The sequence below is a fragment of the Ailuropoda melanoleuca genome, chromosome 9 (genome assembly GCF_002007445.2).
Source record: "Ailuropoda melanoleuca isolate Jingjing chromosome 9, ASM200744v2, whole genome shotgun sequence".
Classification (NCBI taxonomy): domain Eukaryota; kingdom Metazoa; phylum Chordata; class Mammalia; order Carnivora; family Ursidae; genus Ailuropoda; species Ailuropoda melanoleuca.
In genome coordinates, this window is record NC_048226.1 from 3219582 (window position 1) to 3245433 (window position 25852).

Below are 25852 nucleotides of genomic sequence, written 5' to 3' on the forward strand. Positions count from 1 at the left end.
AGGGCCTGGCCATCTCAGTGCAACTTGGGACAACTGCAAAGGCTTCACTTGCTCCAGAGCTCCTTGTGGGGTGGGTTGAGGCTGCATTTGGGACGGCATTACAGCTCGATGTCCCCCTCTGCCTGTCTTCCCCGTCCTTCATTCCTCCCTTTTAACCTTCTCTTCCATGGGTGTCCATCGCAAATGAACATCTTGCATGCTGAACTCTCCCCAGAGTCTGCTCCCCGGAAACCCCAGCAGGCAACATACTCCCTGCCCCAAAATGCCTTCCTCCATTCTCTTTCAGGGTCTATTCCCCAGGCCACTCCTCTTCAGAAGTTCTGCAGCACATATAGACCATGTCACTTATTTTATATCAATATGAACCACCCACCCCACACCATTAATTACTTCATATGTACACGTGTCAAAAGCATCCGCTGTGTTTGAGAGCTGTTTGTGTCCACAAGACCTAGCAGTGCCATGCACACACAGTGAGTGATGAGTGCACAGTAACAATGTTGATGATAATGAAAATGTAACAAATTTCAGTGGACAATCCATAGACTGTAGTTCCCAGAGAGCAGAGGACTGCTCTCCCTCCACGTTCTTTATGGCAGGCACTGAAGAGAACGAACGAAGGAGAGTAAGTTTGCTTTTGCATTCTTAGCCGTGGGAGAGGAGGTGAGGAGAGAAAGGAAAGCAGAAGAAATGCTTTGTTGAAGGGGAATGACATACACGGAATGCTGTACAAGGTCTTTTCTCCATGCTTGAACGACTCCGGAAGACACTGAGCAGACACCTGCTGAGAGCCGCCACTCTGGGGCCAGCGAGTCTGCTTCTGCCAGCGCCACGGCTGCCCTCGTCCTTCTAGAACGAGCCATCTTGTGAAGTAGAAACCACTTCTCTGCCTTAAACAGCCTAAAACTATTTCTTTATTTTCTTCTTATGGAGAACCACAGATGCTTGGGAGACATGGGTTTGTCTTATCTAAAACAAAACGGGATCACAGTGACTCTTAGGACGTAGACCAGAAATCAACACACACCCACTGCGAGCAGTTAGAGCCATGGCTTGAATTCTGTGGCACGTGAGGGTGTTCGGAAGAGGAACAAGAAACCTCAGCCTCCCGGAAAACTCAGACGCTAACGCTGGACACTGCCCTCCAGCGAGGGGCACTCCACTACTACTCCGAATGGCCAGAGGCAAGGCACCAGCCCTCATCCTACACGTGTGGACAGATCTGGCCGGGTACCTGACGGGAAATCAAACAAGGGGGGAACGGGAAAACTTACTGAAGCCACTTCTCCTACCAGAGCAGACACGGTCCAAAGTGGGGACGCGACTACTGCCTTGAGGGGCCAAATAATGAAATGCTGTTTCAACACTCTTCCCAAGCGAGGAAAGAGGAGATGGAAGATGAACTGCAGAGGAAAGGCAAAACGGGAACAAGACGCAAGAGGAGGGTCAAGGAAGCAGGAAACCTCAGGAATGGTTAGAACTGCCTCTGGGCGGAATGGATTTCAGGAGATTGCAGCAAGAGGGCAGCCCAACACCTCCTTACACAATGTAATTTCCAAATGACACCTAGACCACATTCTCCCGGGCAGCGTCCTCCAAAACCCAATCTAACCTGTCACTTCTGTTAGCTTTGGACATTTTCTTGGTGTCCAAACAGATAAATTACAAGGCAGTCCCAGAGTCCTTTTATTTCCCCCCAGAAAATCTACGACAAAAGTCTCNTGACAAAACTCTCTGCCTTACGTTCCTGGAAATTAATCATTCCGTCAGAAGACAGGGAGGGAAACTTCCCATTCTACTTCAGTTTGAACAAAAATGAGAAACGACTTCAAACCTGAAGTGTACAGTTTTCACCTAAGGCTAGCTTCCTCCTGTGACCATCGTTGTAAATATCACGCATGGCACCCAGTGTCCTTCATAAAATGACCCTGGCTTTCGCCTTCATAGCCAGCGGCATCAGGGGCATGGGCTTAAGAGTGAAATCGACCTCAGTTGATACGCTGTCACCCAAGAACTGGCGATTTGGGTCCGATCGTTTAGCCTATCAAATCTGAACTTCTCCATGCATACAACAAATACAGGATTTGTGTCAAACACTAATAGCTGACCCTTAATATCCACACTTTCATTCTTTTTTGCTCACAGAATCCTAGGTGGTGACTATCTTGTACCCACTTTTCAGCCTCCCTTACATTCTGGGTGGCCATGCGACCTAGTTCTGGTCGATGATAACGCAAAAAGACATTCGTTCTGCATGTTCTTTTTTTTTTTTTTAAGATTTTATTTATTTATTTGACAGAAAGACAGCCAGCGAGAGAGGAAACACAAAGCAGAGGGCCATGCGACCTAGTTCTGGTCGATGATAACGCAAAAAGACATTCGTTCTGCATGTTCTTTTTTTTTTTTTTTAAGATTTTATTTATTTATTTGACAGAAAGACAGCCAGCGAGAGAGGGAACACAAAGCAGAGGGAGTGGGAGAGGAAGAAGCAGGCTCATAGCAGAGGAGCCCGATGTGGGGCTCGATCCCAGAACACCGGGATCACGCCCTGAGCCGAAGGCAGACGCTTAACGACTGCGCTACCCAGGCGCCCCCATTCCGTGTTCTGAGCAAACACTGCCTTTTTGATTAATGGGACCTATGTGGTTCCACCCCTCTTCTCTCCTTCTTTCCTCCCAGGACATCAGTGTGGTGACTGCAGAGCAACAGCTGTCCCACAATGACAAGAGGGACAGCCAACACACTGAGTACGGATAACAGAAAGACAGACTGGATCTCTGATGGTGTTACTGAGCCACGTGACCAGCCCTATTTGTTTAAGTAACTATTGGTATGGCGTGATGCTCTCACAGCTAAAAACACTCAACTGATATACAGGTTGTTGTGAAGTTTTAAAAAGATTTTATATTAAAGTCATTTGCCTGCTGATGGATATTAAGGAGGGCGTGTATTGCAATGAGCACTGGGTGTTATACACAAATAATGAATCATGGAACACCTACATCAAAAACTCATGACATACTGTATGGTGACCAACATAATAAAAAATTTTTTTAAAAAAATTTTTAAATGTCATTTGGTAAAGCACCTGGCACCTCCTAGGTTTGTCCGACTCCAAAGCTTGCCCTCCTTCCATGACAGCAGGCTATCCATAAAAATTACATTTATCTGTAACATATATTGTCCAATGGCATAAACCAAGTATCACTCTATGTACTTTTTATTTCGTGTGTTAATGCAAATACATACTCCTTTGACATTACACAAATGGCTTCTCTAGAAAGGCATATGTGGGAAATCCCAAGCACTAAATTCTTCCAGACAAACCACTCATCTTACCTCACACAGGGTGAGAATAGAGAAAATCATGGAATCTGAAGTATGTCAGTTTGAACAAAAAATATTTTGGGTGTCCTCGGAAAATATTAAGTCATGGATGTGGTTTAATCTTTCTTATATACTAATGCTCTGCTTTTCTAGGACAATTAGAACGAACTGTGCTACAAAAATGAACTTCCCACATAAAGAAAGTTTGCCCCTTTGGTATTATTTGCATTGAAGAAATATTTTCTTGTTAAATCTATTATTGTTATAAACATCAATTATTACACTAGATTAAAATACAGCACTTTTACTATTCTCACTTGATCTCCTCATACTATTATAAAGCTATCTATTATACCTTAAGGCACGAGGTTAGATTCTAGTAACTCACATCCACCTTGTGTTAGTTCTTCCACCTTCCCTGAATGGCAGGCCAAGAATTAAATTTCATAAATGTCAAAACCATTACAAATGTAGTATACCACTCACAAGGCAAGGGAAAGCACATTTTTAAAAATATTTGTTAAAATCAAAAGAAGTAATGTTAGACAGAGTCCTGTTTTTGCTTGTTTAAATTCAAGGCAAATGGACACAATGGTAGAAGAAATAAAAATGGAATGATTAGGTAATAACTCTTACCAAAAGGGAGTAGATACAGATGAAGCTAAAATATAAGGACAGTTGTAATACCACAGGAGATTTAAAAATGAATATTAGTCTACCAAGCAGAAAATAAAATACATAAATCTGAAGCCCAGAAGGAACAGGCAGATATTAAAGCTTCTTTCAGAATGCTGATGAAAAGGATAAGTAAATTAAAACAAGATAAGAAATAATACTTGTGGCAATTAAAGAACAATGTCAACAAATAACCAGTGTTTTTTATTGTAATAGAAAGAAATTTTCTGAACTGAAGTCAGATCTCCACACCGAGACTAAAGAGGTTCATTTCAGGCAAAATCATTGAAAAGAAACCCTCACAATAACACATTCAGACAAAATTTCTGCAATGCAAAGATTTAGAACTAATCTTATAAGCTTTCAGACAGGAAAAACCTAAGTGATTACAAACTGAGAAAAATCATAGTCGCCAAGGATTATTGTATTATGTTTATCTTATTCTACTTTGTTATTTCTAATTTTGTGTTTTAACATAGGGCTTTTTAAAAATTTTTAATTTTTATTATTTTCCAAATAACTTATAATCACATACCTTATTTCCTGCTTGATCCAATAATCATTGGCTTGGGAGACAGGTTTATATCAATTTACAAATGACTAGATTTATATAATTTTTTGTTACACATATCTAATTTTAATCACATTGCATTAAGAAATGAGGACTATATCTCAAATATGGAAAACTAACTGACTTTTCCTTGTGAACTAATATGTGGTAATTTTTTGCAACTTTCTATGCTTTTTTTTAAAGAAAACATATTTTCTATTTGGAAAGCATAGAGTCCAATATAAATGTATTAGATCAACTGTGTTGAGTATATTTAAATTTATATCTTGATTTCACCTTTTAGTTCCAATAGTTTTGGAGTTTTCTTAAATTTTTGGATTGATAATTTCTTCAAATAATCATAGTTCTGTCTCTCTCTTTATAGTCTTTATACCACTTATTGCCTTTTCTTTTCTTATTCCATTGGCTGGGTATTCCAACACAATACTTAAAATTATTATATGATTCTATTATCCCCTTCCTCAACTTCAGTAGGAATGCAGTTCCTCATGCTGGCTGGTAATACTCATTAAGAAATGTTCCTTACAGTACCACTGTGCTAAAAAAATTCTTTATTAGTATTCTATGTTGAATTTTGTCATATGCCTTCACGACATAGCGAGATAATTCTATAATCTGTTAATGATCGAATTTTTAATCTGAAATGACTGCAGTTTAAACTATTCCTTCGTCCCTAAGAAAAATCACACTTGGTTGTGATGTATTAACCTGAAAAGAAAAGGAAAGAAAGCTGCTAGATTTCATTAATTAATTTTTTATTTAGGATTTTAGCAAGTGGTTTATGAGATTAGAATATAATTTTCCTTCTCTGGATTATCTTTGACATTTTGGTATCCATATCATACTAGCCTTTTAGAAAGCTTTCTAGCTCTCTCTATGCTCTAGATAGTTTATATTAATAGAAAAAAACATAGTCCCTCGAATGGTTGTTAGAATTCATATGGAAAAATATCTTGGCCTGATGTCTTTCTAAGTAATAGACAGCTAGTTGCTTTTTCAACCTTTTCTATAAATATTGGTCTATGTATGTTTTCTATTATTTATTTTAGAAATTTGGGTTTATATTGAAATTATTTATTGTATCTAATTTTTCAATGTTGTTATTAATTATATATAGGAGAGGATGTGTGTTCTGTGGAGTATGTTGGTAGTTTATCCTCTAGATTTGGGCTCCCTGTCTCCCCTAGTGGTCACTGGCTTCTTGGAGCATGAGCCTGATTCTCTGCCATGCTCCACTTACTGCTACCTAGGAGAAAATACTATTGCCAGGGACTGCTCAGCTGAAACAGGCCACACACCACTCTCCTCCCACCCCCTTTTTATCTGCTAATTCTAGCCTTAGACTTCCACAGAATGGCTTCCATCACAGAACTTCTCCTGATTATATTGTGGGCTACAGTTTCCTGGAGTCTAAAAGAACTACCTACTTGTTATTTTAGTAATTCCTAAGAATTTCTAGTTTGTTGGTACAACTTTCTCTCCTTTTCCAGGGTATCATTGAGCTCTTGTTCTTTACACATCTTTGGGGTCATTTCATGAGATTTACAATATGTGATAAAGTGAATGCAAAGTTATCAGCCACCATCTTGATCCAAAGTGTCGTGTCCTGTCTTAAATTTCCTGTAAAAATGCCTAGAATTTCCTTTGACACGAGGTCTATTTTTTTAAATATAATTATATAATCATTAAATATTCTACATACTCCATATACAGCTAATCATTTGGGAGGACCTAAATGCCAAGACTGATGGAAAATCCAATAAAGTACCAGCAGAATTTCTAAGGAATGGAAGAGCAGCTTTCCCCTATTTATGAACACTAGCTTATTACATAGGATGGTATGTTGGATAAACCTGAGGAAAAATTTTTACCAATATTGCTAACATGTGCCTTAGCAATACAGAGTATTACATTTAGTCAACTTTGCTTCCTCCTGTCCTAAGGATGGCTATTGCAGATCAAGTCAAAGGGAAATATTTGTCCCTCGTTTTCACCATATGCATAGCTACCCCAAATCCCTTCTGCCCAGGGATTAGATCAAGGTAAGAGGGACTGAGGCATTTTCCAACTTTATTGGTAACCCATTCCTAGGCAAAGACTCCCTTAAACTCTACAGTATGTGTCTTTAAGGTGAGGCTTCTCCTCTTGTCACCAGCAGGTTATGGAAAACCCAAACCTATTTAACTTATGGGAAATCCATTTACTTTTGGGAAAACCCAAACCCATGTAATCTATTAAGTAAATTTATGAAGTAGCTGTTGTCACAAATAGTGCTCAGTAGCAAAACAAACAAGCTACCTACCTTTAGGTTACTGAGACGCCAAAAATAAACAAAAACATGTCTTAGTTCATTAAAAATCTCCCACTGACCCCAAAGATGTCCTTATAATACTTATAAGATTCTTAACGGATGAAGCTTCTAGAACATAATCATTAAAGAGATGAATCTGGTAAGAAAGGTTAAGGAAACCCATCATTGGAATTTTTTTTTCAAAGCCAAGTATCCTGATCTTTGTGAACTAAAGGCTACTTTCTTATAAAATCAGTGGCTTTTTCATCTTAAAATAAGCAATAGTTGGTTTTGCTCCTGAGAAACACTGTTAGTCGATCATCTTATGGACCCCGTGAATTATGTGACCAATTGGGTTTCTCTCTCCAAGCCAGCTGCTGGAAAGCTCAGACTCAAACCTGCTCCCATATCCTATAGTAAGTACGTAGAGCTCTGTGGCTGTCTTTGTCATCTACACCTGGTCTATTTGTTAGATTTTCAAGCTCTTTATAGGCTGCCTTGTTTAAAATGAGATAGGACTTTTCAAAAAATAAAAATTCTCATTCTGAAACGTTTGCACGGCGAGGCTACCTTCATAGTTTTAGTGTCCCTGAAATGGATGAGGATAACTATGGGGGGGAGCTCAGACTACAGCATAATCAGAGCAGAAAACCAGTACTGGGAGTAGAGGCTCCCCACCTTCTGGAGGTTTCCTAAGAGGAGTTGGATGACCTCATATCAGAGATGCAACATCAAGCATGACACCTCGTACCCCCTCCCCGCACTAGCAGAAGTGCTAGAAAAAATGATGTTTCCACCATTTTCAGCCATCATTCCCAAGGCGAGATGGGAATTACCTGGGGGCAGGCTAAGCCTGATGCTCTGTGGAGTCTGAAAAGGAGACTCACTTCTCCTTAGCTCCAACAAGGGCTTGTGCCTGCATGGTTTAGAGGAGAAATATTCTGATTCCTTTATGCCTGGTGTTCATATCTATAAACCACAAGACTATTTGCTGAGCATCCCCCTCCCCCAAAAGGGCCACACTTGTATACGAGCCGGCAGGTGTAAGTCAGCAGAGGCAACTCATCACAAAAGGGGATGCAATGCTGAATAGTTAGAGCTACCGGGTCATGCAATTCCAACATGAACACCTCCAGGGACAGGAAACTAGGACTCCATCCCTGGCTTTCCCAGCTCTGTCTGCTTATGCCCACACCAGCTTAGTGACAGCTTGAGGATGGGGAAAAAAAATTTTTTAGAGATTAACAAAATATCATTGTTTGAAATTATTATTCTCATCAGTGTCATTAACTATACAATAATCTCTACAAATCCAGATTAGCATAATAATGACTCAATAAAAATCCTTACAATGGCCGTATTCACTTAGATCCTCTCAACCCAAAAGGGATTTTTTTTTTTCGCACACAAACTGCAAAATATACGTCAAAACCTTTTTCCCCTTTAAAGAACCCACACAGATGCATCATAAATTGTTGCCATAAAAATTACTATCTGGACTTTAATGTCGTTATGAGTTCATACTTTGTATTTTATAGTTAAACTGTTCAAGCTGCAGACCATTATTATAAAACAAAAAAATTAACAATTTCTTCTTCAGAGACTCATTATTCCCCTTATGCAAGGAGGCTCACCACACTTTCCTCCAGTTTGGATACCAGCCTTTAATTAAATGTCCGCCTGCAATGTCTATTCCTCATATACCATTCCAGATGTCTATCCAGCGAGAAGGAGTCCCTGGGCTGTTTTGTGGTTGATGTCCGAGTCACTTTCCTGCTTTTGCTGGGCACTAAGCCAAATAAATGATCTAAAGCATTCAAAACAGACGCCAAAATTAATAAATTTTTACTCGTATGAAACTCAGGACCGTGCACCCTGTCTTATGAAGTATGAGTACTGTCAACAAACTAGAGGGGGTTTTTAAATAAAGTCATCCCCCCTGTAAATTTAATCAACACCACTTTCTCCCAACAGCAAGACAGCTTCCATCGGACAAAGCCCAGCAAGTGAGGCACCATCGTTTGAAAGATTTGCACGAAAATGCAGCATATTGCAGAGCGAATTATTTTCCAAGCCTCTAGACCCACAAACCTTCTCTGGTGAGTTAAAATGACATTAAATCCCACCCACATAATGTGTGCAGCCCACAAAAATGCCGAAAGACAATGAACTTAGCACCCGTCCCAGAGCTGTAATCACACTGAGAAGGTGTGACTCAGTCTCTCCCCACCACCATCCGCGCCTGATTTGTAGACGTCCATGCCTACACCCCTCACCCTCCGTGATCCCCTCTGCCACAGCATCATATTAGAATTCATTTTGTTCACTCATTGTCCCTGCTGGACTGTGGGCCAGATGGAAACTGAACTGTCTTGTTACTCATTCCCGCCCCCCAACTTGGAGAGCTGCCGTATAGTAGTGCTCACCTTGCTTGACTAGAAAGATACAGTTCATTTTTGTGTAGGAGGGTGTAAGGAGACATTTCCCATTTCACTCTTATGATTACACCCAGACGGTCAATTTAATGAAACGCAAAAAATGGAATGATGTGGCAGGTTGTAATAAATGCCAGCCCAGGAATTCTTTACCAGTGTGCTTCCCGACACAATGCAGTATTGTGCTCTTTCCAAGAGCCATAATTTATCCAGCCCCTTTTGACAGATTCTAATGAATCAAATGTCATTGACGACAATATCCATTACCTGTGCTCACTGCAGCCTGACAGGAATCGTATCCAGTGACACCGTCTCCAAAGGTAAAGAAACATACCCCCCCAACACACACACAAAGCAAGATAAACAGGCATGTGTGATGTCCCGATGAAAATTCAACCCTATATGAGACGTAGAAGGACAATCTAGCACAAACAAGGAAAATTCAATAAATTCCGTGAAACGTCAGTGGAATACAAACGGTGGTTTTATGGAACGTAATCCACTGGTTAAAACAGAGCTGAACGTTGTTTATACAACTTCTAATATAGTCTGAGAGTACGTCTTGTGATCCAAATTCATCAATAAATGCAGAAGCAATACCCCTGTTATATATAGGTGCCCATTATTATTCAAATAGGATAGAATTTTCTGGGAAAATCCATCTTTAAGGAATCCCATCAATCCCAACCTGTTCCTTTAAATCCCAGTTATACTCATGTATGTTTTGATCTGACAAAGGAAGCATCTGTTAGATGAAATAGAGTGATGAATCATTTATCTGCCACCATTAGGGAAATTAGTTATTTTTCAAGTAATAAAGGGGGCTCCTCCCACATACCATTTTTAGTTTAACTCTTTTTAAATGGAAAGCATCAGCCTTCAGACAGGGGAGCCAGACAATAACGTAACACCTTCTTTGGTGTTCAGGATCATTTCTGGGAATGCCCATTATTGTAAAAGCAATGGGTGAGTTTGTTGTGTTTTTCAGCATTCCCACCCACCAGGCTCCTGAGCTCCTGTGGCTGGTTTTGCTTTGCTGTGAAATCGTGCTGTGGTTTCTTTGACCCCTGTCTCCAAGCCGGCTTCTGACTGCCCTTTCTCCCTTCCTTCTTCCTTGCCACAGGAAGTGACCTGGGTACCACCCCATAGCGGACCCTCCAGCCTCAGTCTGTCTTGGTTCACTATTCCAGGCTTTGGAACTCATTTCTGATTCAACCCTGCGGCTTTATTCCTGGAGCCCCCGCCTATAAAAATCCCTTGTTTTCGCACGTTGCAGGTGGCCAAGGCTCCTGGTCTTGCCCACTAGCACCTCCTCTGGACAATCAGTACTCATAAGCAACCCAGCACCTTCTATAAAGTTCCATGTCATTCTTGTTTTTTTCAAAGATTTTATTTATTCATTTGAGAGAGGGAGAGAGAGAGGGAGAGGGAAAGGGAGAAGCAGACTCCCCACTGAGCAAGGAGCCCAATTCAGGACACTTGATCATAGGAGCCCAGCACCTGAGCCTTTGCTCAGTCGTGTGACTGAGCCATCCAGGCGCTCCTCCATATCATTTGTAAACATCAGATTTTTAATTATGGTTTTTAGACATTACCCATTCTTAAATAAAGAAGTTAGGACTTTCAGGTCAGGTACCACTCCACTCGGTGACAATTCTGTCCCTTGGAGACTAAAGCAAAAACCATAGTCTTGGGTGGTCTTTATCAAATAGAGATCTCTGCACAGAGATATTTATTCCCAGTGAATTTTTTAATGCTGAGTTTCCACTTCAGAAATAATCCAAAAAATTCATCTAGGCATACTGTAGTTCATCTGAGGGTGGGGACACCTTATAGCCAAGTCATGTCCCTGTTCTCTTCTGGACTGTGCTGCTGGTTGTGTCCGAGTTCATTGATCACCTGAAGCAACTGGGTTTTACTTTCAATGCAATATTTCTCCAAGTAGGGTTCGGGTCTCAGGTTTGAGTGTTACTGCAAGGGACCATTTCTAGAGGGTTCTCTGTTCAGGTCAAACACATCTAACCTCAGTTCTTTAGACCTTTCTTAAGCACAAAATATTTCATTAAATGATTTTATATCAGCAACTTTAAGGAGTAAAGCAAGTTATGATTTCAAATCAACTCTTGACCAAACAGTTTTGCATTATTGAGAGACGGATATTCACATTGACCTTACAATATCTTTTCACCCAAATGCCAGAAGGAGGGGAATGGACATGTGTCAGTTTGTGTAGTACACTGTAACTGAAACCCTGAGCACTTGCATCGCCCAGGGATGAATCCTGTGGACTTAGCTGCTCTGAAAAAGGGAAGAAAGAGTTTCCCCCAAGAAAACAGAGTTTCTCTATAAAAGAAAAACAGAAAGGTGGGGCGCCTGGGTGGCACAGCGGTTAAGCGCCTGCCTTCGGCTCAGGGCGTGATCCCGGCGTTGTGGGATCGAGCCCCACATCAGGCTCTTCTGCTATGAGCCTGCTTCTTCCTCTCCCACTCCCCCTGCTTGTGTTCCCTCTCTCGCTGGCTGTCTCTATCTCTGTCAAATAAATAAAAAAAATAAAAAAAATAAAAAATAAAAAAAATAAAAAAAAAAACCAGAAAGGTAAGCTCTTTCATCTCTTGCTGAAGCTCTTTAAAGAAAAACAAGCAGGGGAATCACCACCAGACATAGGAAAAGGTGGGCACTATTAAAATAAGTGTTTAGGGCACCTGGGTGGCTCAGTCAGTTAAGCAGCCGACTCTTGGTTTCAGCTCAGTTCGTGATCTTGATCGTGAGATCGAGATCCGCGTGGGCTCGGAGCTCAGCACAGTCTGCTTGTGGATTCTCTCTCTCCCTCTGCCCCTCCCCACCATGCTTGCTTGTGCTCTCTCTCCCAAATAAATAAATAAATCTAAAATAAAATAAAATAAAATAAAAAATAGAATAGAATAGAGTGGAGTGGAGTGGAGTGGAGTGGAGTGGAATGGAATGGAATGGAATGGAATGGAATGGAATGGAATGGAATGGGGTGGAATGGAATGGGGTGGAATGAAATGGAATGAAATGAAATGAAATGAAATGAAATGAAATGAAATGAAATGAAATGAAATGAAATAAGTGTTTAGTCCTGGATGTCCACTCCACCATCCTTTCTATTTATTAAAATTTCCCCCAACCTTTGTGGGGGTTGGTCACTTCTCCTGAGCGTTCCTTACTCACTACTGAGAGTATTTATCATATTTCCATGGTCAATGTATTATATCCACACTTGTAGAAAACCTGAGAAATACATTTAAAAGAAAATGAAAAGCATTCATAATTCCACAGCCCAAAGACAACCACTGTTAACATTTTGAGGTGTTTCTTGATGTTTTCTTTCTGCCCACTTATGAATAAAATCAGAGACTTCTATGATTTTATGACCCAATCTTTTAACTTATGGATATAATATTAACATACCCCATGTTATTTCAAAAGTGTAAATATAAAAAAAATTGTAATATTCCATCTTAGAAATACCATAATTTACTCAGCCATTTCTTTATAGTTTAAGATTCGGACTGTTTCTGGTTTTCATATATTATAAATAATGATGAGATTAATGTATATTTTGCATAAGACATTTTGTTTTACTTAGACTATTCCCTTTAGAAAGTCACAAGAAAGGCATTTTGCTGGATCAAAAAGTAAAGATATTTTTGAGGCTCTTAATACATGTTGCAAAACTGCTTATCAAAAGCTCTGTACTTAAAATTATTCAGGACCATGATGTGCACCTAATCTCTCCCACCACAAGCACCACCACTGGGTTTTCATTCTTTCTTTTCTTTAAAGTAAAGTTAGGGGTAAAAACGCTATTTGGTCATTGTTTGAATTTTACATTTTTTCTAGGATAAGTTGGATTTCTCCATAGAATTGCTAACCACTTGCTTTCCTAATGAATAAATTATTTTCCTTTAAAAGATTCATCTACTCTAATTTTTCTTGCCTATCTGTAAAGTCTTTATTTTAGATAGTGAGCATTTTAACACAAGTTCTATTATGTGTGGCTTTTCTTTAATTTTTCATTTGGATGTTTTTCAACAAATATCCATTTTATGCCTTCTAAGTAGTCCAACCCATCGATACACTTCATTTTCCATTCTTTGTAAGTTTCTTATTGTAATTTTGAGAAATTTGAGAAACGTTGACTTTTATGACCTTTTTATATTTTTATGGTTTAATTTTTATTTAACTCTTCAATCCATCTGGAATTTATTTTGGCATATGGTAAAGGTTTAAATTAACTTTCTCTAAATAGTTAACCAATTGTTCCAATACCACTTGTTGAATCTATTAAGTGCCTACATTTACTGAAAGTATTTGAGGCAATCTGTTCACTTCTCAACAGAGATTGTAGTTACATTATAACTTTGGAGATAGTCTAATTTTTGTTATTTCCTACAGACTATGTAATTATATTTTTCATTTCTATCTTTGATCAATAATTGCTATAGGAGAGTATTTTCGAATTTCTAAACGTTTACAGTTTTTAGTTTGAAACATCCTCCCTAATGCTTAATTTTTATCACTTAGACTCAGAGAACGTGGCCTGTATTAATCTCTGTATCTAGATTTTTTCTATTTCTGCATTTCCTAAATTCTGAAATGCCATTTCTCATTATTTTTTTTTTTCAATTTTTGAAACCAGAATGTGATGCATCTTACAGTCAACATCCTTAGTGATCGTTTGGGAATTTTTTTTTGCACAAGCTTTCGGTAAATTGAAGATGTCTTACCACATTTAATTTCCTCTCCCCTTCTGTCTCTCTCCTCCCTGTTTTGGGTATGTAGGTTGGCCCCATGATAGCTATACAACATAGCTACAATCTCCTTCTCATCAAATTTATCTCCCTGTCCTTTCCCTGTGTGATCAGACCTCTGATATTTGTTTTCTCTCTAATCGATTTCCTGCTGAATCCAGAATGCTTGATCCCTGCTGCATCTTGATTTCATTTGAAACGAGGCCTTTCCTTTGTCAGCCTTTGCTCACCTCAGGCCACCCTGCCCCCTGAGCGCCTAAGCTAGTTTCACAGGGGCGCTGCCTTCCTGGGTTTCTTAGGTTTCTTGTTGTAAATCTATTCTGCAGGAAGGCCAACACCTAAGAGTGTTTTGAGAATTGGAGGCCCCTTCTCTCAGACCATAGAAGCTTTTGCAGGGTCTCTCATATCGCTTGCTTATACTTCTTCAGGAGGTTAATCTATCTGGAATTGGATAATAACTGAGCAGCTGACAGGGGGTTGAGGACGGGGATCTCTCAGAGACCCTTGGAGAAAGGAACCTTATTCACCGAAATCCTTTATGAAGGGAGTCCGAATCGTCAGTGTGTGCATATGGACAACGTGACAGTTGGGTCCAACCCCACTAAATGCTCATGAACGGTAAGGCCCACCAGGTGTTTACTGCTGATCCGAAGAACTCTGGTTGTTTGAAACGAGATTTCCTATGGTGTGTGGCAAGAGTTGGCCCAGGAGGTGTAGAGCACAACCATAAGATCACACATGGCAGACCAAGTTGAACGTCAAGGCAACCGCCCACGGCTATGCCAAACTGTGCCAATCCCAGGTCTGGTCCACTTTGTTAAATTAAAGAGTGTATACACTGCATCTACATAAATCAAAACATTAAAAAATAAAAGTATAAAAATTGCTAACTGAACTGTACAGAAAAAAAGATTTCCCATACTCATCTGAACTTAAGAAAAAACAAAGGTTTTCTGCATTTAGTTTTTAGGCGCTTATTCTAATATTGTACAGTACAATTTGGCAAGTTTCATGACGATTTTTTTAACTTAAAAAAATACAAGTGGAATATTTTAAGGCTGAAAACTTTGGGAAAAAATACCCTTTTAAAACATTTTAGCTAACGGTTTACACTAAGTTCATGGCATTATAAATCCATGTCTTAAAATGGGCTGAATTTGGGACACTTTATAAGAGCATTATCCTGTAATGGGACAGGGAATTAAACTGCTTCAAGTTAGAACACAAAATAGACTCAACTTGTAAAATACGCTAATGGTAACATAGTTTCACTGCCAATAGCAGGGCATATTTTCTGTCATTAAAATATTTTAGTGCTTAACATAGCTATTCAGAATGTAATGCTCACTGACGCATTTTAACCTTTGTCAATGCTGACAATCCAAAATACCCTTTGTCACCAACCTCTAAACATTCTGGCATCAGGATGTGTGAAACATCATGCGATGCTTTTACAAGGCCCGATGGAATACTAATCAATAAAACTTTAATTTACTATACTTATAATTTGGGACTAAGTTGAAAACAAGTTTCGATCATATTTCAGCCTGACAAAGAGGTCAGGGCCCATTTAAGAAATCTCTATAGAAGCAGCATCTACTTGTAAAATGTTTTTCTGCTACTTTGTTTCTCTTGAGAATTTGAGATTTTTTTTAAATTGCATTATTTAATTTTAGGTATGCAATCTAGTGTACTGAAAAGTGAACATGTTCTCCCTTGAGAAAGACCTGGGTTTGGTGAGGTCATTCCCTCTTCCAGAGCTCAGCTTCTTACTAATAATGGAATGACACCACCTCACAGGAACGTTGGGGTTTGTTTTCTCCTTGTTTGTTCTGTAATCGTTAAATTTTTTTTTTACTTTTTATTACGGAAATTTTCAAATGTAAATACAGACAGAATGGTATAATGAACCCCCAGTGTCACTCACTCAGCCCCACCATCAACAACCCAAGGCCAATCGTGACCCACCCACTACCCACTATGCTCCCCCATTATTTCGTAGCAAATGCAAAACTTCATGTCATTCCATCAGTAAATATTTTCATGTGCAACCGTAAAAGATACCCTTTTTAACACAATCCCATTACTGCTTTCCCAGCTTAAAAATTAGCAACTGACAATAAAATATTAATTTTCTAATTTTCTTATGTCATCAATGGTATTATAATTCAGGTTAATTAGTTTAAATGATGATCCAAATAAAATCCACATATTGCAAATGTTTGATACGTCCTTTAAGTCTCATTTAATTGTTTTGGTTCCCCAGCTAGTCCTTTCTTTTTTTTTTTTCCTTTACAATTTATTTGTTGAAGAAACTGGCTTGTTTGTCCTGTAAAGTTTCCCACTGTCTGGATCTTGGTGGTTGCAGAGCCATGACTTAATTTAACACATTTCTCTGAAACCTGTATTCCTTGTAAATAGGTAGTAGGATCTGGAGCCTTGATTTGGGGAAGGGAGGAGGGAGGGTACACAGAGGGCAAGAGTACTTAATAGATGGTACTGTGTTCTCCATCAAGAGACACGAAATGTTTAGCTGTCTCTCTTTTTGGGATATTATTAGCAGTTGCTGATGTTCTATGCCTAGAACCGTCGGTTCACTGGGGGGTTGCAAAATGATGATATTCTCATTCTATCAGCCTTTCCTTATTAGCTGGAGTATTTCTGTAAAAACAAATTTTCCTCATTTACCATTTGGTCGCTCGGTGGTACAATTCATACAGAGAAGGCAGGATAAATATTTGGAGTTTTTTCCCTTATTTTTTTCAATATCATGAGTTCATTCCTCAGCACCCACCAACATTGATGAATACATTTTAGTACCATTATTAATTTAGGGATTTAAACATAGTTGATATATTTAAATCCGTTGTAGCTTTTATTCTTCGCAATGCCCAGATTGTCCCTTTTTACGCTCCTCAGAGTCTCTGCAAGTTGTCCCCTGAGCCCTTGTGATGAGGTTCTAGTAATCCTGATAACCAGAGTTAATTACATGATGTTCCAGTGTAATTGTGCCTATTTCTACCCCCGAGCCATTTTCCCATGCGTCCTGGCTCCTTCTAAGAGGGAAATGATATTTAGAGACCATAATCTGGGCACTAGGGGTGCTGTTGCTGGTAAGTTGGTCCTTTGGTCACTGTTTTGGGGGACTTTTCAGTGGGTGGTGCTAGAAAATACATCCTGTTTTACTTTTGTTTAAGATAAAATACCTCAGGGGTTCTTACAGACACTTTCAGTACAACTTTAGGACTATCAGGTTTTTCATTTCTCTTTTACATCTCTCGTTTCTCCCACACTAAGAATCTGGGTTCTCAAGAATACCAGAAATTTAAAAAAAAAATGATCACCTTTGCACTGTTCACCTGCTTTACCCCACACTGCCCACACAGCAGTCTCAGGTAGCATGATGAGTGCTGCCCCCAACAGTACGATTACTGTAGGACATGTTATGATTTTATTTTTAGGTCTTTTTGTCCTTGGATATACCCACATAGTCAAACTAACACATGTTAAAGTCCTTTGGAATGATTCTTTTCTATGTGTGGTTAATGCTAGCAAATGAAAACACAGATTTTTTTAGTTTTGTTACTTTATTTTCGATGTTTGGAGATTATACTTTTTAAATCTAATTTCATCCTATGATTTTGTAAAATATTTGCAGGGTTCCAGAGTCAAATGTATAAGACAGATGTATAGGAAGAAATTTGGTTTCCATCCTTCCCTGCTATCCCTTATTCTCTCCCTTCCTATGTATTAGCTCTTTGGTTTTGGGTTTTGTTTTGTTTTTTTTTTCAACTCTTCACAAATTTCATCTCAGGTAGTACAGGGGCCATGCTAATAGTCTCTGTATTGTGAATTTTAGTATATGTACTCCAGAAGCGAACACAGAGGATTGCTTTGAGAAGTAACCGTAATTATAATGCACATGAATATACCCGTATATGGAGGTTACTTAATAAAGGACAGCTATAATCGTCGTCTTACTGGAAAAAGAAAAAGCCCCTTCTTCTCTAGTTTTCAAGATTGGAGTTGCAGCAGATGCCTCGGAGACAATCCCATTTCACATTCTCACACCCCACACCCAGCGCCATGCCTGGCACACAACAGAGAGTCAGTCGATATTTGCTGAGGGAACAACTAAATCAGGGGCTGAATGCATAACTGCTCCTTAGACCTGCAGCTATCAGCACAGATGTCAAACACCACAGCCTCAGCTCGAGGCATCTTGTCTTCTGAGGGAACGGTGTGTTCACGATTAGGTTTTTAAATAGAGCATAGCTGTACTTAATGCCCATATATAACATACATTTAATAGCTGCTCTATTCGATAGGTATATGCTTTGTGTAACGTAAACCTAATACGAAGGAAAGGTTTTGAGTCAAAAATTCTTGCCTTTTCCTAATCAGAAAGGGAAGTTTGCTCAACCACTTTGAACTCCGCAGAATTAAAAACCTCTCAGCATTAAACCACCACAGGGAAGGGCTCAAGAGAAGGTATCAGCAAGTGGACTAGGAGTACTGTCCTTGGTAGTCTGCCATGTGGAAAGAATGGGGAATTAGAAGCAAGGCAGCCGGAAACAATATGACTCTCCATCCCAAGTTCTGGACTAACAGTGTTTAGAAGAAAGAAATTATTTCCTCGGTTTCAGGTAGAGAGTAAAAAACAGAAACGAACACACATACACACAAGAAAAGAAATCAGGACAGACTCATTGTTGTGACCAAGAATACTTAACATTTTTGAAGAATTTATTTTATTCCTTAAGGAAAACTCAGAAATGAAGGTATCATTAGAATTCTGTCAAGTCTTGTCACCCCCAGAAAGAGACCTACTATCCACTCTGTGTCCACGGGAGAAAGTCACACAGGCCTGCTCCAGAATCGCTCTCACTCCAGCAGAAGAGATAAGACATCCATGTAAATAATTACAAACCCGGATGAAGCCTTGGGGCCACGAGCAAGGATGAGCTACTGTTCCCCAAAGAGCAGGAAGTAACGGCTTTAGGCCGATGACCTCCCTGAGAGCCACCTGGAGGTGGATGGAGGAGAAGCTACTGAAGCGGGGCATTGCAGGCATCACAGACGTTCAGTGGAGAGCTCCGCATGCCAAGGGGCTGGCACGGGCAAAGGCTGGGAAGGGCAGGAAGTCCAGTTTGATCAGCACGCTGGGCACATGAAAAAAAAAGGGGGATAAGAGAAGCCAGGTAGACAGGCCAAGCTAGGTGGGGATGTGAATGCTGTTCAGGGGTTGAGCTATCTCAGAGGAGGGAACAAATAGGATACACTTAAGGTTTCTGACAAGGGGTCTAACTTTCAACAAGCTGGTGTTCACTGTGCATCTACTATGTGCCAGGCTATGAGTCAGCTCTGAGAGTATGACGATGAAAAGACACAGCCCCTGCCCCTAAGGGGCTCAGAGCCTGCAGGGAGAGTCACGGGAGGAAATAACCACTGTGCTAGGAGCAGAGGACAGAGAGTCAGTGGGAGAACTTCTGAGGGGGTGGGGGAAGACTGATGGAGAGGGTACTTAATCAGCTCAACCCAGCTCCGGGAAGGGAGGTGTATGTTAGGTTACGTTCATTAATTTCTACATAACTCACATCTATTCATGTAAGCAGCTACAGTTTATTAACTTTCAAAAGTGGAAACCTGTCCAAAACAATTGAGCATGTGCAGAATGACGAAGAAATTGAAACAGTTTCTGGGAAGAGGCAATATTAAAGGCCATCAGTCACTGTCCGTGACCATCACTGCTGACCCCGGGGACGTGAGGCTCAGCAGAAAGTGCTCCAAACCTCAGATCCTGGACCATGTTTCCCTGGAACAGCTCATGATGCAGCAGCCCCACAGGCTTTGCTGTTTGGAGAAATAAGTCACCGGGACTAGCACTAGAAATTCAAATTGACCAAGAGCCCTCTCGGACCACACCCACCTTCTCTCCTCACTCCCTCCCCCACCACCCAGGAAGGTCATGGTCTGCTCAGGAGGAAGGAAGTGATGTAAGAAAATGATTCCCGAAAAGCTAAAGGAAGGAAGCCAGCAAACAAGCAGGCGGAGCCTCACCTGGGTGAGAATTGAAGGTAAGGATGACATCAGGGGTCTTCCCTGATGAAGTAATAATTGAGCTGGAAGATAAACAGGGCTCAGCAGAAATGACAGGGGAGGGGCAGGGGGTGTAAGAAGCAGAGGGCGATGTTCCAAGATCCTGGACAGTTTGTGCAGGAAGAGCCATGTGAAAGGACACATGAACGTGTCATTAATAAAACTAGACCTGGAAATCCACTGGAAGGCAGTGCTCAGAGGACATCCAAGTGGGGCACCCTCAACAGCTACACACATGCCCCCCACTTGCCCTCAGAATGTCCTACCAAGCACGGTAGCCAGCAGCACCCCACCTCAGAGCTACCGATCGATCCCCTTTAGTTTCCACAGCCCAAGAGCGGACAGTAAAGTCCAGGCTGGAAAGTTGGATGACTAACCGTCCCAGTTTGCCTGGACCATCTCAGTCCTGAGAAAACCAGGACGGTTGGCCACCCTACAAATCTTACATAAGACTCATATTAACAGGATTATAAAAGATAACTCAACGCAGAAAATAACACAACAGACCGCTTCAAGATATGTCTCTACCTGGCCCCAGGCATCCACACAGCAGCACCATTTTCCCACCATCCGAACCCTCGAGGATGCCTCGGCTCCCCCAAGTCCAGATCCAAGAAAACAGGGTCCGGAGAGATAAAGCTCCACGTGGGAGCAGACAAAAGTGTCCACAGAATGAACCGAGCCGCCAAGAGCCTTCGTCCGTCAGGAGCCTCTTTGCAAGCCATGCCTGTGCTTTTGTGATGTTGGCCCAACAAAAGGAAACGTTTCCAAACTCCAAATAAGCCAATCAAAACATAATGCTTGAAATCCCTCATGATCGGGAATAAATTCCATTATTGACTCTACACCCAGCCCTTCCAATTCCAGCTTGGAGAGGATCAGCAATGTCTCCTCCTGCCTGCCATGGCTCGCTCTCCTGGGGCCAGCAAATCAACTCACCTTTGTTTTGGGACTCTCTCAACCTGTTAGTTCTCCTTGACAAAAGAAAGGCATGACATGGCTCCGTCCAGCGTCCACCCGCCTTGACTCCCCACCCTCGTGGCAAGGCTGCAAGTCCCGTTCCCTGTCCTGAGCCCTGCACTTCCCCAAAACGGCAGATGCTCACGAAACCACTCCCTTTGGTACACCACAGCGGGACACGAGCCCTGGCGGGCACTGCAGGGGAACACACGTTCCGTAGAGAAGCAGAGAGACTGAGAGGGGAGCGCACTTGCCTTCGTCTAAGGAGTGAGGGTGACGCGGCAGGGTTGCTTGACGTGACCTCGTGTCAACGTGCTTGAAGACGGAGCATCTCTGAGCAGGGACTGGCCTGAGCACAGGCAGCAAGGGCTTCGTGGGGATGGGACTGAGCTCTCGGCGCTCGTGACTTGGAGGGGAAGCCGCATCTGGGACTGCTGACCGTCACCACTCTGTACGCACCATTCAACTCACCTGGTGCAAGTGATTTTAAAAAATCACACAGAACCCCCCAAAAAGGAGTCCAGGAAGACAGCGTTAGGAAAGTGTCTGCATAGTTCAATAGCTGGATACTGAGTCTGCAATAACAGACCCTATTCTTTTATGCTTGAGAAATGGCTGATTTGCAAAAAGCTCAATGATAATGAAATTCAGAGTTGGTGTGTGCCAAGCCCAGTTGGAACAGCACGTCCTGCTGCATGTACTACGGACATGTATTTGCTCTGTGCCGAAACTGAGAACAGACTCCACGTTATTCCAATTAACGTATTCTTGTCTTCTCCTAGCAGACCATGAGCTCGCTTTCTCATTAGATCGCTAAATCTTTGGAATATTTAAGGAGCATAACTACATTCGACCAAGATTACTCACTAACAAAGGAATGAGCTATTCAAGCTCAAATGGCGTGCTGCTTAAAAACATTATACACACAGGCCAGAAACAACACGGAAACTCTCCGAGAATATGCGAGCGCTCGTCTCGATCAGGGGGAAGGAGCTGACAATACCCTGTACATTCAAGGGCTATGTCCATCTTCGCCCACCAGAAGTTTCAGGAGTTGGTATACACTTCCCAAGTTAAAAACCATTACATAAACAACTTGGAAATGTCAAGTGATATTTCTGAGGCCTGCCAACAGTTCAACCACAACGAAGCTCCTTGCCAAGATATTCATGAAAAGTTCAGAAGAAGTTACTTTGAGAAAGATATACTCACAGCAAACAGATTTCTTCTTCTTAGGAAAAAAAATTCATAAATCAATAGTGACAATAAGGAAAAGGAAAATTAGGTTTGTCATAATAGAAGAAAACAGACTTTTAAGAGAACTTTAGAAATGAGACTATACAAAGACTTCATTATTAATATATTATTGTTACTACTAGTATTAAAAATTCATTCAAACATTTCTCTCATACTTTTCCTTCCCGCAGATTAGATGTAAAAATGTCTTAACTGAGCTTAAGGGCAAAGAACAGCCACTTGGCTTTGCTACCGCCTGGCTGTGTGATCTTGGGTAAGACCCTGTTCCTCTCTGGGGCCCAGATTCCTCACCTGAAAAAACAGAATCCCTAAACATCCTTCCAACTCTGACTTGCTACAATTCCAGATGCCTGTCAGGGCCACAGACCCAGCCCTCCACCTCCCTGGCAATGGAAATAGGAGAGAAAAAACAAATTGGAAAAGCATTCTGAAAGGAGAAATCACACAAATAGGCAGTCAGTGGCATCCAGGGAAGGAAAGAGAAGAGTCAACTTTGACTCCATCCAGAGCGTCATAATGTCTTAGGATTTTACAAAGACGGGATTTTATAAACACAGAATGAGTCATGTGAGAGTCTGGATTTGACTTCGGGGAAAGTAACTGAAATTCTTAAAAAGGACGCCTGTCTAAGGTGAGGCTGGGGCAGGGGGAGGTAGGGACTAAAAGTCAGATTTTAAAAGCTAAAGTGAGTAGGAGAAAGCAGCAGGAGACAAGAAGAATCTGAAAATCAGGAGGGCACTGAAAGCAATGGTAGATCAGAGTGTAGGTAACAGAATTTTTAACGTGAAAAAAAAAATCTTGAATCCACTTAAATGTGGGCAGTAAGAGACAAAACATATGCCAGATAAGGTAGGGGCTCCTTCCCTGGAGTCCACAGAAGAGAGAAGGTGACGGGGAGAAGGGATGATGGGCACAAGCAGGTGTACGAGGACCGCTGCAACATGAGATAAAAGTGTTCTCTGTCTTCAAGCTTGCATCAGAACTGACCCTCGGTTAATTTTAGGAAAGTCAGAACCCACCACCAACTGAACACACAGGCTTGTCCCGCATGCCTGGAGTCCAAGTGATTAAAGTTTGGTTCTGCCTTTCAGTGTCGTAGTGTAAAGCTGGCAAGGTGGACACTACACCAACAGGTACACACACAAACACAAAAGCACAGACCTTAGGAAAATGAGCATGGGTGTTAATTTCTAAGTAAGCTTAACCTCCTTTTATCCCACTATGGCTGCCCATAAGAGGAAGTATATTCTAGCAAATCCACGAGGTCTGGGAAGACGCACCTTCCATATTTCCCTGCACCTAAGAAACATTAAAAAATAAAACACAAAAATAAAAGACTCTTTGTGCAAAATAAAGAGTTTTGTTAACTTTTTTTTTTTTTAAAGATTTTATTTATTCATTCGACAGAGATAGAGACAGCCAGCGAGAGAGGGAACACAAGCAGGGGGAGTGGGAGAGGAAGAAGCAGGCTCCCAGTGGAGGAGCCCGACGTGGGGCTCGATCCCACAACGCCGGGATCACGCCCTGAGCCGAAGGCAGACGCCTAACCGCTGTGCCACCCAGGCGCCCCTTGTTAACTTTTTTTTTAAGATTTTATTTATTTGAGAGAGAGAGCATGAGCTGAGGGGGGAGGGAGAGGGAAAAGCAGGCTCCCCGCTGAGCAGGGAGACCGACATGGGACTCGATCCCAGGACCCTAAGATCATGACCTGAGCTGAAGGCAGACGCTTAACCAACTGAGCCACCCAGGCATCCCAAGTTTTACTAACTTCAAAAAAAAGAAAAGAAAGAAATGACTTCCAACCAAGAAAAATTAAGCCTAGAACAGACTTTTACATCCATCCCCATAATAAACTTCTGAGGCCCCAAGTTTAAAGCTTCAGTGAACTAGAGGTGAGGATGGAAAGACTCACCACCCTTTTCCCCAAAAAGAGACACAGGCCACGAGTGACTGCCCGCCCCCATCAGCTACGGAGCAAGAGCAAACTTCAGAATCCGAGACTCTGCTTCCTAGAACTGCCAACATTCAGCTCGTTGCGTGTGAACAGGTCCTCTGTGGGACCAACTCCAAAACCACCATGAGGAATGACAAAAGAATTTACCCCGGAGGCTGGCTGGCTATCAAGCCTTTGGACCACAAGCCCTTCGCTCGTTGTCCCAAACTAACACGTGTTCACTGTCTTGTACGACTGAAGCAACCAAATGTCAGGACGCTGCCACTGCAAGAACACATTCACTAAATGGGAAGTCAGTGCCATTTTAACTTGAGCTGCCATGTTCCACCCAGACTTTGAAAAAGTCATTCCTAGTGTGATAATAATTATGCTTGTAAATGCCATCAGCATAGATAATTTTTTTTAAGATTTTATTTATTTATTTGGCAGAGAGAGAGAGACAGCGAGAGAGGGAACACAAGCAGGGGGAGTGGGAGAGGAAGAAGCAGGCTCCCCGCTGAGCAGGGAGCCCGATGCGGGGTTCGATCCCAGGAGCCTGGGATCATGACCTGAGCAGAAGGCAGACGCTTAACGACTGAGCCACCCAGGAGCCCCAGCATAGATAATTCTTAACTCCTGAAGGAGTTAAGAATGAGCTAACAGAGCAACCTTTTTCACGACACATCTCCAAAGGCAAGAGAAACAAAAGATAAAATGAACTTATGGGACTTTATCAGGATAAAAAGCTTCTGCACAGCCAAGGAAACAGTCAAAAAAACTAAGAGACAGCCCACGGAATGGGAGAATATATTTGCAAAGGACACCACAGATAAAGGACTGGTATCCAAGATCTACAAAGAACTTCTCAAACTCAATACACGAGAAACAAATAAACAAATCATAAAATGGGCAGAAGATATGAACAGACACTTTTCCAATGAAGACATACAAATGGCTAACAGACACATGAAAAAATGTTCAAAATCATTAGCCATCAGGGAAATTCAAATCAAAACCACACTGAGATACCACCTTACGCCAGTTAGAATGGCAAAGATAGACAAGGCAAGAAACAACAATTGTTGGAGAGGATGTGGAGAAAGGGGATCCCTCCTACATTGTTGGTGGGAATGCAAGTTGGTACAGCCACTCTGGAAAACAGTGTGGAGGTCCCTTAAAAAGTTAAAAATTGAACTACCCTATGACCCAGCCATTGCACTACTGGGTGTTTACCCCAAAGATACAGACGTAGTAAAGAGAAGGGCCATATGCACCCCAATGTTCATAGCTGCATTGTCCACAATAGCCAAATCATGGAAGGAGCCGAGATGCCCTTCAACAGATGACTGGATTAAGAAGCTGTGGTCCATATATACAATGGAATATTACTCAGCTATCAGAAAGAACGAATTCTCAACATTTGCTGCAACATGGACGGCACTGGAGGAGATAATGCTAAGTGAAATAAGTCAAGCAGAGAAAGACAATTATCATATGATTTCTCTCATCTATGGAACATAAGAACTAGGA

At 41.3% G+C, this 25852-nt stretch overlaps 1 protein-coding gene across 1 annotated transcript in view; it reads right to left on the reverse strand.

The window, feature by feature from the left end:
* Positions 1–25852, reverse strand: part of ADAMTSL3 (ADAMTS like 3) — a 236922-nt gene that overhangs the window by 205636 nt on the left and 5434 nt on the right. The gene's annotated exons all lie outside the window — the stretch shown is intronic.